Genomic DNA, 13976 nt, shown 5'->3' with positions numbered 1-13976 from the left:
GGCAGACTGTGGAAGTATGTTGTGTTCATGCTTACTGTGGACTGTGGGGCCAAGCATGGAAATATGTTGCTCCATATCTGCTTATGAGGCAGATGTCAACATACTAAAGGATTAGAATCATGGCATTAAAGAGGCTGTGTTAATTTATTAAAGGGTCCATTGCATTTCAGCATTGGATATATATGAAGAAAAAGCACACAAGATTCCTATTTGAATTGAGTGGATTGATTCCTCGGCTAACACCTTGACTAAATATTGAGATAAGTGTTTCAGTTTAAGCTGGGATACGATTTCTCTGAACAAAAATCGTCAGTTGGCTGCATATTGCAATATGATTTAAGAAACCATGCTACACTGTTGGTAGGTACACTTCATTTTTAGAGTGTTTCTTCATATTATTTACATAGTATGAGACCAATCAGTGCTGACGAGCAGAGAGAATTGAATGTTCCCGTACTCAGCTCACTGCTCCCTCTGTGCTGTTTTCTTATGAGGCAGGGCTGTTTCTCAGATAGTTACAATTGTTGCTCTGTAACTAGGCTTCAGAATCGTTATAGGGCTTAATGTTGAAACATCCTCAGACTCCCTATGGATCTACCTATCCTTCCCCTTCACCCTGACAACCTGTCACTAACCACTCAACACAGTGCACTAGGAAGAGTGTCACTGCTTGAACGCTTCCTCTCTCTGTGTAACATAAAGTGGTGGTGGTCAGGGAATCTCTGACAGATACTAGGTCTACATAATGTGCAATGTTATGTAACAGACAGGCAGCTAGGATGTGTGAAATTCCTGAGATCAAAAAACCTTAAAAGGGAACAATTCATGGAAAATAATACTTTGGTCTCAGAAGGTCTGAGTCACACCTTGAGCTTCGAAGGACTATATTCAGTTCTCCAAGGATGTGTTACATTTCTGCAGAAAATTAAATAGTGTGCAATTAATGAGTGGGCTAGTGTTGGCCAGGGAAAGGAATAGTTGAAGTGGACAGTAACAGATAAAAGAAATTCATCCAGATAGTTGAAAATGGGTTATGGTGACTACAGGGTTTCGTTCTACAGCTACTTTTGTTCACTGCAAAAATCAAGGTTCAGATTAAAATTTGCAAACTGTGGTTAGAGCAGGAAGCATAGTTTTTTTTTATTTAGACGATGCTGATAAGACAGGGACTGGGTTAATATCAGATTCATCGTCTGTGTGAGGTGATTCATTTTGATAAGAGAAATAACTGGGAGTAACGCCATGAATCTGAGTGGACTGAGAGTTATGTAATAGAGGCAGGATTCAGTGAGAATTAGCATCAAAATAATATCCAACCTGATAAAACTATGAAAGCAGTTAACAGAATAAGAAACAGGAGCAGAACTTGGTCACATGACCCCTCGAGTTTGCTCGACTATTCACCGTGGCTGACCTGACCTTGTCCTCAGCTCCACTTTTCTGTACTTTCCCTGTAACCTGTGACTCCCCTATGGACTAAGTTTCTAATTTTAACCCAAACCATGTGAATTAAAAAAGCCAAGACGGGACATTGATATCACCTGCCTGGAACCAATTAATGTGTTATGGGGAAGCAGCATGGGATTCTAACCACAGTGGAGGCGAGAAATACATCTACACAATGTGAAGACAAATGGTGCTGTGGTGTTGAAAATTGGGTTAACCTGGAGTAATGTGCACATTTGAGGGTGCATTAGTTCCCGTTGGAATATTTGTCACACTTCTCAATGGATATTTGTTCTCCATACATTTCCAGTATAAACCACCCCCCACCACCCCAAAATGACATCAATAGGATGTTCAACCTCACTGGCCTGAAAAATGCCTCTAAATGACTTACAGAATAGTCACACTCCATTTTCCCTGAGGCCATGCCATGATCTGCACTCCAACAGCATTCCTGGTCCTCAGTCTTCCTATGACCTCAAATGTAGTCCTACATGTGTGCCTTGAGTGCTTTGTCCGTGGGTCAAGATCACTCTCAACTCTCCAGTCTCAGGATCATTCAAAGATGCTACTGCTGATCTCTGCAGTCGGGACGTCACCCAATCTCCATATTCATGTAGAGAGGACTTCATTTAATTTTCCTTTTGCCCACAAGAGCAGGCAGGGGAAGGTGTTTGACCGTATTGCATGCTTAACCATAGTACAGGCATTCATATACTGTACGCATGCCCAAATACCTTCCTGGCAACCTTCTCCCAGGAGTGTCTGACTATAACCCTGGAGGATCTCCATGGCCCAAATACTTGAAGAAAAGGCCTCTTGCAGGTACTGTCCTTCAACAGCCTGTCCATGTCCACTCGGGACTACTCTTCTGCCCTCTTCCCATTATTGCCATATCCATTCATTCAGTAGCAACACTCCCATGTATTTGGAAGAGGGTTGCTTGTATCAGGATGTGTATCTGCAAAGATCACACCTGTTATGCTACACATTGAGAACAGCAACCTGTCAGTATATGTCACAGTGCTGAAATTGACAATGTTGGTTTCAGCCTAACAATTTCACATTTGAAGTTCATAGAGATATAGAGTTGTTGAGCACAGAAACACGGCCTGCAGCCCACCGAGGCTGTGCAATGCACCAATGCACACCAATTCTACACTAATCCCATTTTATTTCCTCTACATTCCCTTCGACTCTTTCCAGTTTCCACAACTCATCCACATGTTTAGGATGACCAGTCTCTCTACCAACCTGCATGTTGTTGGGATGCGGGAGGAAACCCACAGGGTCACAGGAAGAACGTGAAAACTCTACACAGCAAGGCCAGAGATCAGGATTGAAGCCAGATCGCTGGAATTGTACACAGCAGGTCTACAAGCTGTGTCATTGCGCCGCCCAAGGTTCTCACTTTTTATGTCCCATTCACAATCAGCACTAGGGTAAGCCACAAAGCTACGTTAATGCCAAAAGTAGCCTGTGAAGCAATTTCCAGACTGAAGGCTGCAGCATAGATTAACTGGGACCCTACCTGATTTGAGGAAATCCTGGGGACTGCAGCACTGGAACACCTTTGGAAGACTTCAATTAGGATGCGAAGGGATAGGTTTTTATAAAGATCCTAACTGGGGTGGAATTGCCCAGTGGCACTAAGTAATGCTGCCTCACAGCTCCAGTGACCCGGTAAGTTAATTGGCTGCTATAAATGTGAGGGAGAATAAAATGGGATTTGTGTTAGATTAGTGTAAATGAACAGTTCATGGTTGGTATGAACTCAGTGGGCTGAAGGAACTATTTCCATGCTGTATGACACTACAACTCTTATAGTTTATACCAAGGCCCATCATGAAAATTATCCATAATTTTAATTACCTTGTTATGGAATGTAATTTTCATTCACTTGGATTTGTATTTTTTTCCCAGAATTTGAAATGAATCATTTGCTCACTACTTTGTCAGTCTTACTGTTCACCTCAAATTGTGGCACAAGGGCCTTCACGAAACAGCACGGCTAACACAACAGAGGCAGAACTGGTTTTCCTGCTTCCTTCACTGACCTCCCAGCTCTGTGTGTGTAAGGAGGCCCAGCATTTGAGGATTGTTTCACAAAAAGTCTGCATCTGCTGAATTGAGATGAACACGGGGCAGCTGCAGTCTCCTCCTCGCCCAGATGCTCCCACAGCCAGGGCTGCTGTATAAACTAACCACTGGTCAGATAGGGGAAGAAATAAAATGTGGATTTTTGGAAAGTCCCTCAGAAGAACATAGTTCTTTTTGCTTTGAGCTGAATCTTTAATTCTTAAAATTAAGATGAAATCTTCTCAATCTGGGATTTTACAGTCAAAACTTTCTCATTTTCCTGATTGAGAATGTTCCTCAGAGCTCTGGGCCCTGGTGTGATCAGAACACAACTTTTCTGCACCCTTCTCTCACTTGTTGGAAAGTACCCAGGCATTTTCTAAACTGGTGCTGTCTGTGTGGAATTTGCATGTTCTCCTGGTGATAGCATAGGTTTTCTCCCAAATCCCAAAGAAGTGTGGGTTGGTAGGTTAATTGGCCACTGTACATTGCACTGAGTTTGTAGGTAAGTGTTAGAATCCGGAGGTAGTTGATAGAAATGTGGGGAGAACAGAGAAAATTAGTGAGGGAATGGGCCAAATGGCCTCCATCTCTGTCATAAGGAAATATGCAAATTCTTCATACACCACCTAGCTTCTCAGGGCCTTAATGTGGACAGTCTCGAAGATGAATGTATGGCACATGTTATGCACATCTGAAGTCTGGTGTTTCAATCTCCATTCCAACTATTTATTTCTTTGGTTTATCAGGATACATAGAAATGAAGGAAAAACTACTCAGCCAACAGCTCTCCCAGGAATGACCCCTGATCTGCAGAGAGACTCCAAAGGGACAACAGCAGAGTTCAAAACCCATCCTGTTTATAGTTGTCGTTCAAGCCTGACTGAGAAGCAGTGACAGAGAGACTGTGCACGTCCCATTCCCATCCACCACAAGCCCAGATAACAATCAGCACAGATAAAATATTTAAGAATATAAGAAAATATAAACAATCAAACAACCCTTTAAGCCTGCTTTGACATTCAATGAGATCAAGACTAGAACTTGGGGTCACAGTTTCAAAATAAGGGGTACCGCACTTAGGAGACAAGAAGACATTTTTTTTCATTCTGAGGATGGTAAATCTTCATTTTCTACTCTGCAGGGTCCTGGATGCTCAGTCATTGGTTTCATTTAAAACAGAGACTGAAAGATTTTTGAATATTAAAGAAGTCAAAGAGTTTGGGTCAGGGCACGAAGTGGTGTTGAGGTAGAAAGTCTGCCATGATTTGTTAAATGGCAAAGTAGGCTTGAGGGGCTAAACAGCCCACCCGTGCTCCTATTTCTTGTTCTTTAATGTTCTTAAGTAAGACTGTCCTTGCATCTTGTTCAATTTGGGCCCACCCTTGATTCTCTAAGTGTCTGAAATTCTATGGATCTCTTTCACAAATACACTCAGGAAGTGAGCATCCAGAGGTCAGTTTCATTGTTTGATGGATAAAACTCCACCTTGTACTCCTCCCCCCAGCTCCGAATTCATCTTTCTTACACATTTCCTCTCATATTCTCTCCAAGCTTATGTGCTCCATGAGATTCTCACATTTAGCCTGGTCCCACTAAACTACCAAACCATCCAAACGGGAGCAAGACTGGGACCATTGGCCTATCAGCTTCTCAAGCCTGTTATACCATTTAATAAGATCGTGGCTGAGCCCATCTTGGGCACTTCACCATTTTCTTGCTCTCTCTCCCCATATCCCTTCATTACTTTGTAGTTCAAACATATATCAATCTTCACCTTAAATACATACAAGGACTCTGCCTCCACAGTTTTATGGGGTAGAGAATTTCAAAAAGTCACAGCTGAAAGAAGAAATTCTTCCTCATTTCTGTCTTAAATGGACACACCCTTAATCTGAAACTACATCCTTAGCTGTGGATAGCCCCATTAGGGAAAACATCGTCTCAGCATTAACTCTGTCAATCCCACTCAGGATCTCAGATGTTTCAATGAGGTCACCTAAACCCCAATGTGTTTCAGCCCAACCTGCTCAACCTCTCTTCATGTCAACCTCGCTATTCCAGGAAGCAACCTTCTCTGCACTACTACCAATGCAAGTACTTCATTCCTACCTTCTCTGCACTGCCTCCAATGTGAGTATATCTTTCTGTGCATTGTATCAAGTGATACTGCCCTTCGCCGACATTACCTAGGTCTGTCTGCTGCTAAAACCCACAACCATATCGTAGTCACCTACAGACTTGATCCAACAGACTCCCTCATCTTATAAACTTCAGTCAAAACTCTGCTACTGTGGTCTACACACCCAGCACCCCAAATGGCTCCCAATCCTGTGCCTCTGATTAACCATGATCATCCATACCAGCTCATACCCTCACTATCTCTAAATATAATCTACTCCAGCCCTTCTCTCCATCCAAGCCTTGTGTTCCTCCGAGTTTGGTCTCACATGGTTTTCTCTGGCCCATTGACAGCTGGACCTTCATTCATCCAGGCTTCACAGCCTGAAATTCCATCTCTAGCCACCATTCTCCTCCCTACTTGAAAATCATTTTGCAAACCCACCTCTGACCAAGCTTTTGGTCACTGTTCCTCATGGTTCCTTCCTCAGCCTGGAGTCCATATTCTGATTATGCACTTCTAATGATGTGAAAGGCACTGTACAAATCCACACATTTAATTACTTCTTAAGATCATGGTAGCTTCATCTACTTGCTTAACTTCTTAAGCAGAGCAAAGGCAGAGTGAACAAACCGTTTACTTACACAATCTGACCTCACCACAACTTATCCTAACATCACTGCTGAAGCAATATCTAACTACCACACAGCATGTGACTGTTACTGGAACGAATTCCCAGTCAACCAGACTTCCTATGTGCTAACATTACTCCAATTTTACCCACCTCTGTTTGTATCTATGATCCATGTATGCCTTTTGTATGCTGCTCAATGTGGATATGCATGTCTTTTGGATATAATCTATCTTCCTATTTAGCCAGGAAATATGTGTGGGTGCATATGTCAATGTGCACATATGTGAATGTGTGTGTTTACATATCTGTGTCTGCATATGTGCATGTCTGTGTGTAAATGTGTGTATGTGTCTGTGGCTATGTGTGCCTCAGTGCATCTTTCTGTTATACAGTATCTTGTGTTTGCTCTACAGATCATATGAGATTAGATTACATATGTGACAATATTTTACTGCTAGATGTAATCCATGCTGACAAAATTTCAGACTGGATCTTGACCGATTTTGTGACTGGGTTTTGGCACAAAACACAGCAACATGCAATAATTTCTCGAGATCAATTCTGGTAACCTCACCCTTTCTTTTTCTTCCCCCCACCCCACCCCTTTGTCTTCAGTTATTCCTGTGGCTCCCTTCCCCTGCCTTGATGACCTGCCCATCTCCTCTCCTCCCCTCCTCTATCCTTTACTCCATGATCCACTGCCCTGTCCTACTGGATTCCTTCTTCTTCAGCCCTTTGCCTCTTCTACCGATCACCTCTCAGCTTATTACATCTTCCCCGCCCCCCCACCCACCTACCTTCCCCCTTTCACATGGACTTGCCTATCTCCTGAACTCACCTATCCCCTGCATGCGTGTGTGCCTCCCCCTCCCCCCACCTTCTTATTCTGGCTTCTGCCCTCTTCCTTTCCAGTCCTGATGCAGGGTCTTGGCCCGAAACATCAACTGTTTATTTCCCTCCATAGATCCAGCCTGACCTGCTGAGTAGCTCCAGCACTCTTTGTGTATTGCTCCAGATTTCAGCGTTTGCAGAATTTCTTGTGTCTTCATATTTGACAAGTGTTTGCATATCTTTTTGTATTTACATTAATCAGATGTATGGTTAATAATGTCATTAGAATACAAGAGTTATTTTAAACCAGTTGTAAAATTGGAGCAGAAGTATTTGGAATCATGTTAACTAGGCATTTATTATGTGCCACAATGCGGCAAATGGAAAGACAAAATCCTCGGGTAACAACCCAGCTTTGCCTCAGTTATCAGCAGCTCCTTCCCTCTAACTGCTTGATGATGACACTTGCTATCAAATAGATTAGAAGTATTGTAAAAGAGAACTCTCTTTTACGAAGACCTTTAATGGAGGATTCACAATTTGAACTCTGCTGTCTGAATGCGTTGGGCGATGGCATTTGTAGTACTCATTCCAGACAGGACACTCGTATAGATGACACTTTAGTTTGTCTCACTAACAGGAACTCTTGATTAACGGTTCACCATTAGATGAAAGTACCCAGCACTGACTATACAACATTGCATGTTGCTGTGTTTTGTGCCAAAACCCAGTCAGGTCCCTCACAAAAGTCACAAAATTGGTCAAAATCCAATCTGAAATTTTGTCAGCATGGATTACATCTAGCAGCAAGGCTAAAACATGTGTGATTCCCAATGGGACCTCCCTCAATCTAACACATCTCTCAACGCTTTGCCAGGCGGAAATCAGAGAAGGCCATCAGCCCATGAAGACACATCTGCCACAGCAGCAACATACACTTTGGCTGTTACGGAGGAGCCAGAGCTGCTGGGGATAAGGAAACAGCTCCCATGATCACTAGAAGGGACTAGCAAGACATTCATGCCCCAAAAACCATCCCTCCATGATCCATGCTGGCAACTGAAAAGGTCTGGGAACGTAGGTTCCCTGAAGGTGAAGATATCAGGTGTGTTTCCCATTTACGAAGCTGGTATGGACAGAAACATGCTTTGTTCTAATAACATCACTTTGTGCTTACCTGGTGCTGGGAAAATATAAGGTGTGCTGATGTGAATAGCACACAGAGTGATCAGTACAATTTTGGATCAGGTATTATTTCAACTAGGAAATGCATTCCAGCATGATCTGGTTCAAGTAAACTGAAAATTGGATTGCAATGTCCACCAATAAATACGCGCTCCAAAACCAATTTCTGGACTGGGCGTATAATTGAATTAGAGTCCCAGTGCTGTCTGTGTGCAACAGAACAGACCATCCTTGAATTGAATATGTGTAATAGGACAGAGTGTCTCAGCACCACTGTTGTGTGTAACATGGACAGAGGGTTCTGCGTTGACACAATGTGTAACAAGGACCAAATTTCCCAGCACTGACAGTGTCTGTAAAACAGGGACTGAGGTTCCCAGCACTGAGCATGTGTGTAAGAAGGATGGAGGCTCCTGGACTGGAGTGATTTGAACCCAAGGATGAGAGTTTTAAACCATCAGAGCACATGACAGCATAGATTATTGAACACAACAGTTTGGGTGCAGGCAGTAGAGTTTTGCACGAGTTCAGGTTTACAGTAGGTAGAGATTGAGTAGCTCTGGAATGGCAGTGATTCATTGCTTTTCTTCCAAATTATGACCATGTATTGCATCCAATTTACACACTGTGGTCATCTCTACAATGGGGAAAACAAACACAAATTGGGCAGCTACTTGGCAGAACACCTCCATTCAGTCAGCAAGGGTGACCCTGAGCTTCCAGTCACCTGTCACTTTAACTCTCCATCTTACTTCCACTCTACCTCTCTTGCCTTTGACTTCTGACACTACTTCAATAAAGTTTAACATAAGCTCAAGGAAAGGCACCTCATCTTCTGAACTGGGACATTACAACCTTCAGGACTCAACATTGAATTTAACACAGCTCATCAGTTATCCTGATCTTGTATCCTACATTTCCAGCACTGAATGTTTCTTCTCACTCCTCTTCTGGTATCTCAAATTTCAGTTATCTACCCCTACTTACACCTGCCTAGACATATCCTCTGATATTCCCTACCCTTTACCACCCTCTCTCAGCCAGCATGACCACCACATGTTGCTCAGTTTCTCCAGGTTTCAACCCAATCACAGACCTGCCCTTTTGTTCTCTCCAGCACTTCCCCCCATCCTCCCAACCCTTTTCTGAAGTTTTAGACGTTTCATTTTCAGTTCTGACAAAAGATTAATCAACCTAAATCTTTAACTCTGATGCTTTCCCCACAGTATCTGCTTGACCAGCTGATTATTTTAAGCATTCAGTTTTTATTGTAGGCCACTAACATAGAAGAGTACAGCACAGGAACAGGCCCTTTGGCCCACAGTGTCTGCCCTGAACATGTTGCCAAATTAAACTAAATCTCTTCTGCCTGCACATGATCCATATCCCTTCCATTTCCTGCATATTCATCTATCTATCAAAAAGCCTCTTAAATGCCACTATCATATATCTTAAACACCACCACCACTCCCCCCATCACCTGTACCAGGCACCCACCGCTCTCTGTGTAAAAATCTTGTCCCGCACATCTCCTTTAAATTTCCCCCCCCTCACCTTAAATGCATGTCCTCTAATACTTGACGTTCCTACCCTGGGCAAAAGATTCTGACTGTCTACCCTATCTATGCCCCTCATAATCTTATAAACTTTGATCAGGTCTCCCCTCAGCTTCCGACGCTCCAGAGAAAACAACCCAAGTTTGTCCAACCTCTCCTTATAACTCATACCCTCTAATCCAGGCAGCATTCTGGTAAACCTCTTCTGCACCCTTTCCAAAGCCTCCACATCCTTCCTGTAATGGGGTGACAATACTGAATTACACACAATACTCCATGTGACCTAACAAGTTTTATATAGCTGCACCGTGACTTCCTGACTCTTATTCTCAATTCCCCAACCAAAGAAGGCAAGCATGCCATATGCCTTCTTTACTACCCTATCTACTTGGGTGGCCATTTCAGGAAGCTATGGACTTGGACCCCTAGGTCCCTCTGCACATCAATGCTGTTAAGGGTCTTGCCATTAACTTTCCCCTTACATTAGATCTCCCTAAGTTTAACACCTCACACTTGCACAGATCAAACTCCATCTGCCATTTCTTCGCCCATATCTGTAACTGATCTATACCCTGCTGTATCCTTTGACAGCCTACATCATATACACTGTCCACAATTCCACCAATCTTTGTGTCATCTGCAGACTTACTAACCCACTCACCTACATTTTCATCCTTGTTTATATACATTACACACAATCGAGGCCTCAGCACCAATCCCTTGCTGTTGGAATGTTTTTCTTATTTTCTGAGAGAGAAAGGGGCCTGGCTGGTTCTGTGGCTATAATGATCCCCCAGAAAGTACTGAAAATGTCCAGAATAATTTCCTTCCTTTCCTGTCAGGAGGCATTTGGAAATTTAAAAAATCTGCAAATATTGCTAGTCTGAAATAAAAACAAGAAATGCTGGTAACACTCAGCAGATCAGGCAGCATCTGTGAGTAGAACAACAGAGTTAACATTTCAGGTCAAAGGTTCTTCATCAGAACTGAGAAAGAGAGGAAAAAACAGGCTAGTTTTAAATTGCAGGGAGGTTGTGGAGGGATGGTAGGATAAGGGGTTGCTATGATGATTGATTGTTGGTAAAGCTATCTGGTTGAGAGGTTAATGAAGCCAGTTAGAGTGATAGAAAACAAACATGTAAAACAGTGAAGTGCATGTCACAGCTGCAGGAAATCCCCAGTAGGTCAGGCAGTCCAGTGGAATGAGAAAAACTGAGTTAATATTACAGATGGAAAACCTGCAGCAGAACTGGCCAGTTTGGATGCAGAGAAAACAAGTTACATGAAATTGTCCAAACTGAAGTCTAGAAAGCTGCTGTTCCTCAAGCTCACATTGGGCTTTTTTGGAGCAGGGCAGGGGAGGGGATAAAGTCAGAATGGAATTAGGATGGAGAGTTAGTGTCAGGTAAGTGGAAGCTCAGGGTAGTTCCTGCAAACTGAACACAGGTGTTCTCAAACAGTTACTGCATCTGCCTTTGGTTTCTCCAACATAGAGGAGACCACACAGTTAGCACTGAATACAGTACACTAGGCTGGAAAAGATACATTTGTTGCCTCACTTGCATAGGGCATTTGGTTCCCTGCATGGTGGGAAGAAAAAAATACAGGTATTGCATGGGAAGGTGCTTGAGAAGGGGAGTAAGTTGGTGGAGACCGAAAACTGGACCGGGGGATAAAAGTGGATGGTCCCTTCAGAAGACCAGGAATGGAGAGTAAGGAAAAATGTGTCTGGAATCTCACTGAAAATGGTGGAAATTCTGAAGGATGATCCATTAAATGTGCAGACTGGTGGGAGAAAGTGAGAATCAGAGATATTCTATCCTTGCTCTGTTTGGGATTTTAGGGGATTAACAGAGGTGTGGGAAATAGATCAGATACAGTTAAGGGATCCATCAGGATGAGGAGAAGTCATGTTTAAGGAAGAAGAAAAACATCTCAGAAGCACCCATGTGGAAAGTCTCATCATCTGAGCAAACACAGCAGAGACGGAGGAATTGTGAGAATGGAATGAGTCCTCACAGAGGCAGGGTGGGAGGTTGAATAATCAATATAGCTGTGGGTCTGTCGGATTGTAATGAAAGAGACAGAGACACAGGGATCCAGAATGATATAGGAAGAGTCAGGAATAAGCCATGTGAAGGTAAGAGCTGGGTGAAAATTGGCAGCAAAATAAATGTTTGAGTTCTGTATGAGTGTAGGAAGCAGCACCAAGACAGCTACCAATGTACTGGCGAGAGATTTGGCAGGGAACCCGAGTAGGACTGAAATAAAGACTGTTCCATGTATCCCACAAAAGGGCAGGCGTGGCTTGGGACCATGCAAGTTCCCATAGCTACACCTTTTGATCTGGAGAAAGTGAGCGAAGTTGGAGGTGTTCAATGTAAGTTCAGTCAAGTGAACGAGTGTGTTGGTGGAGCAGAACTCAAAAGAGAAGCAGAGGTTCCTTTGCCCGTCCTGATGTGAGGGAGAGGTGTAGAGATTTTGGACGTCCATGGTTAAATAGTCAGTTGGGACGAATACATTGGAAACCCTCCATCAGAGGTGTCACGGATGTCTGTGGCATGGGACTGAACCTTGGAAACAAGGATGGAATCAAGCAAAAAGAAATCATTGGTGGGGCTAGAGCAGGCAATGTGTCAGCCTGGACAGTCGTGATTGTGAGCCTTGGCAAGAGGTAGAAGCCAGTTGTGTGGCTGGGGCACTACAAGGCTGAAGGCTGGGGAGGTAAGATCTCCCGAGGAAATGAGGTCTGTGGCTATGTGCCAGACAATGGCCTGATGTTCAGAGGTGGATTCATGGTCCAGTGAGAGGTATGCAGAAGTGTCTGAGAGATGATATTTTGCCTCTGCGAGATAGAGGTCAGTTTGTCAAACCAAAACAGCACTGCCCTTGTTGATGGGTCGGTCCCTAATGAACAGAGGTTACCAAGTTCAGAAGGGGATAAGTTAGACCGAGTAATAGGAGTGGAAAAACTGAAACACTCAATGTCACATTGTTAGTGATGAAAAGGTCTGGAATGTGAAAGCGGCGAGAGTGAGGGGACCAGAGGGAAGGGAGGAGGATCCTGTTCAAAACTTTCCCAGAGTGTCATGGAAATGCCAAGAAGCATGAAGTACTGGAGAAGATTCCAGGCACTCTGTACATCCTCTGTTCTCCTATACACATAGTAATACAACAATGCACAGTTCCAGCCACACTTAGTTAAGGTAATGTGTAAGCACAGTTCCCATATAGCAGAATGCTTTTAGGTTTGGGCAAGTAATGCATTGAATTGTCCATGAGGGATGGATTAAAGAAGGTGGAATGTTTCAAACACACACCGCACCTTCCTGCCAGACACCCACCAGAGAGACGAGATGTGGGAAGAAGTGCCATTGAAGTGATGATAATTTTGATATCTATTTTAATCTCTTTTGCCTGTAATTTCTTTCAGAATAAATTGATTTCATCAGTTGAGAGTGGCCTATTCAAAGAGCAGAATGAATGTGACATTTACCTTTAAATGGATGGGGAAAGTCCAGGCAGGGCTGAATGTTTATGTGTTGTGGAGGAAATTTGCCTGATAGGCTGAGTGGTCTTTCTTGTTGTAAATCTTCCAAAACAATTGCAACCTCTAACTGAACTTCAGCCTTTGCCTCGGTCTGGTTTGGTTTAAGAAGCAGAGTTGTTCCTTTTGTTGCGCTGATTCTCAGTTAATTCGAGGCTGTGAATCATGGCCAGGGTACAGCACACTGGCGGCCTTTGTAGGCAACATATTGAACATCTGTAGAGTAAAGTCTGGCTCTCCTTTACTCTCTTCTTCCTACCCAAATGTGCTTGCTATGTCTGAACCTGAACTCTTAAATACTGAAAGCAGACAGTGTGGGAAGAACTTTATGCTTCATTGTCACAAACACTCAGAATGCGAGTCTGGTGGGTGATCACTTGGGACGGGGAATTTTCTTTACTATAACCCACATTTCCTGAAAAATTATACATCTATAAGGTTACAGCATTGTGGAAGGGCCACTAACAGTGCACCTGCCAATCTGGTTCACCCACTGTTTCTGAAATGTGGTGAACTCATTACTTGCTGCTGAGTATGTAAAAGGTCTTTGGCTGCCATTTCAAACCTCAATTCCTG

At 43.3% G+C, this 13976-nt stretch overlaps 1 protein-coding gene across 2 annotated transcripts in view; it reads right to left on the bottom strand.

The window, feature by feature from the left end:
* The window catches only part of LOC127584911 (sphingosine 1-phosphate receptor 2-like), a 61551-nt gene extending 55333 nt beyond the window's left edge, over window positions 1–6218 (bottom strand). The window contains exon 1 of one of the 2 annotated variants that reach the window (XM_052041915.1): window positions 6092–6218. The gene's annotated coding sequence lies outside the window, so the exon portion shown is untranslated. The remainder of the gene's footprint in view (window positions 1–6091) is intronic. The other variant, XM_052041922.1, reaches the window with a different exon arrangement.
* Between the last annotated feature and the right edge of the window lie 7758 nt (window positions 6219–13976).

The sequence above is a fragment of the Pristis pectinata genome, chromosome 31 (assembly GCF_009764475.1).
Source record: "Pristis pectinata isolate sPriPec2 chromosome 31, sPriPec2.1.pri, whole genome shotgun sequence".
Classification (NCBI taxonomy): Eukaryota; Metazoa; Chordata; class Chondrichthyes; order Rhinopristiformes; family Pristidae; genus Pristis; species Pristis pectinata.
The sequence above is the reverse complement of the archived record's forward strand: the minus strand, read 5'-3'. Positions and strand labels throughout refer to the sequence as shown.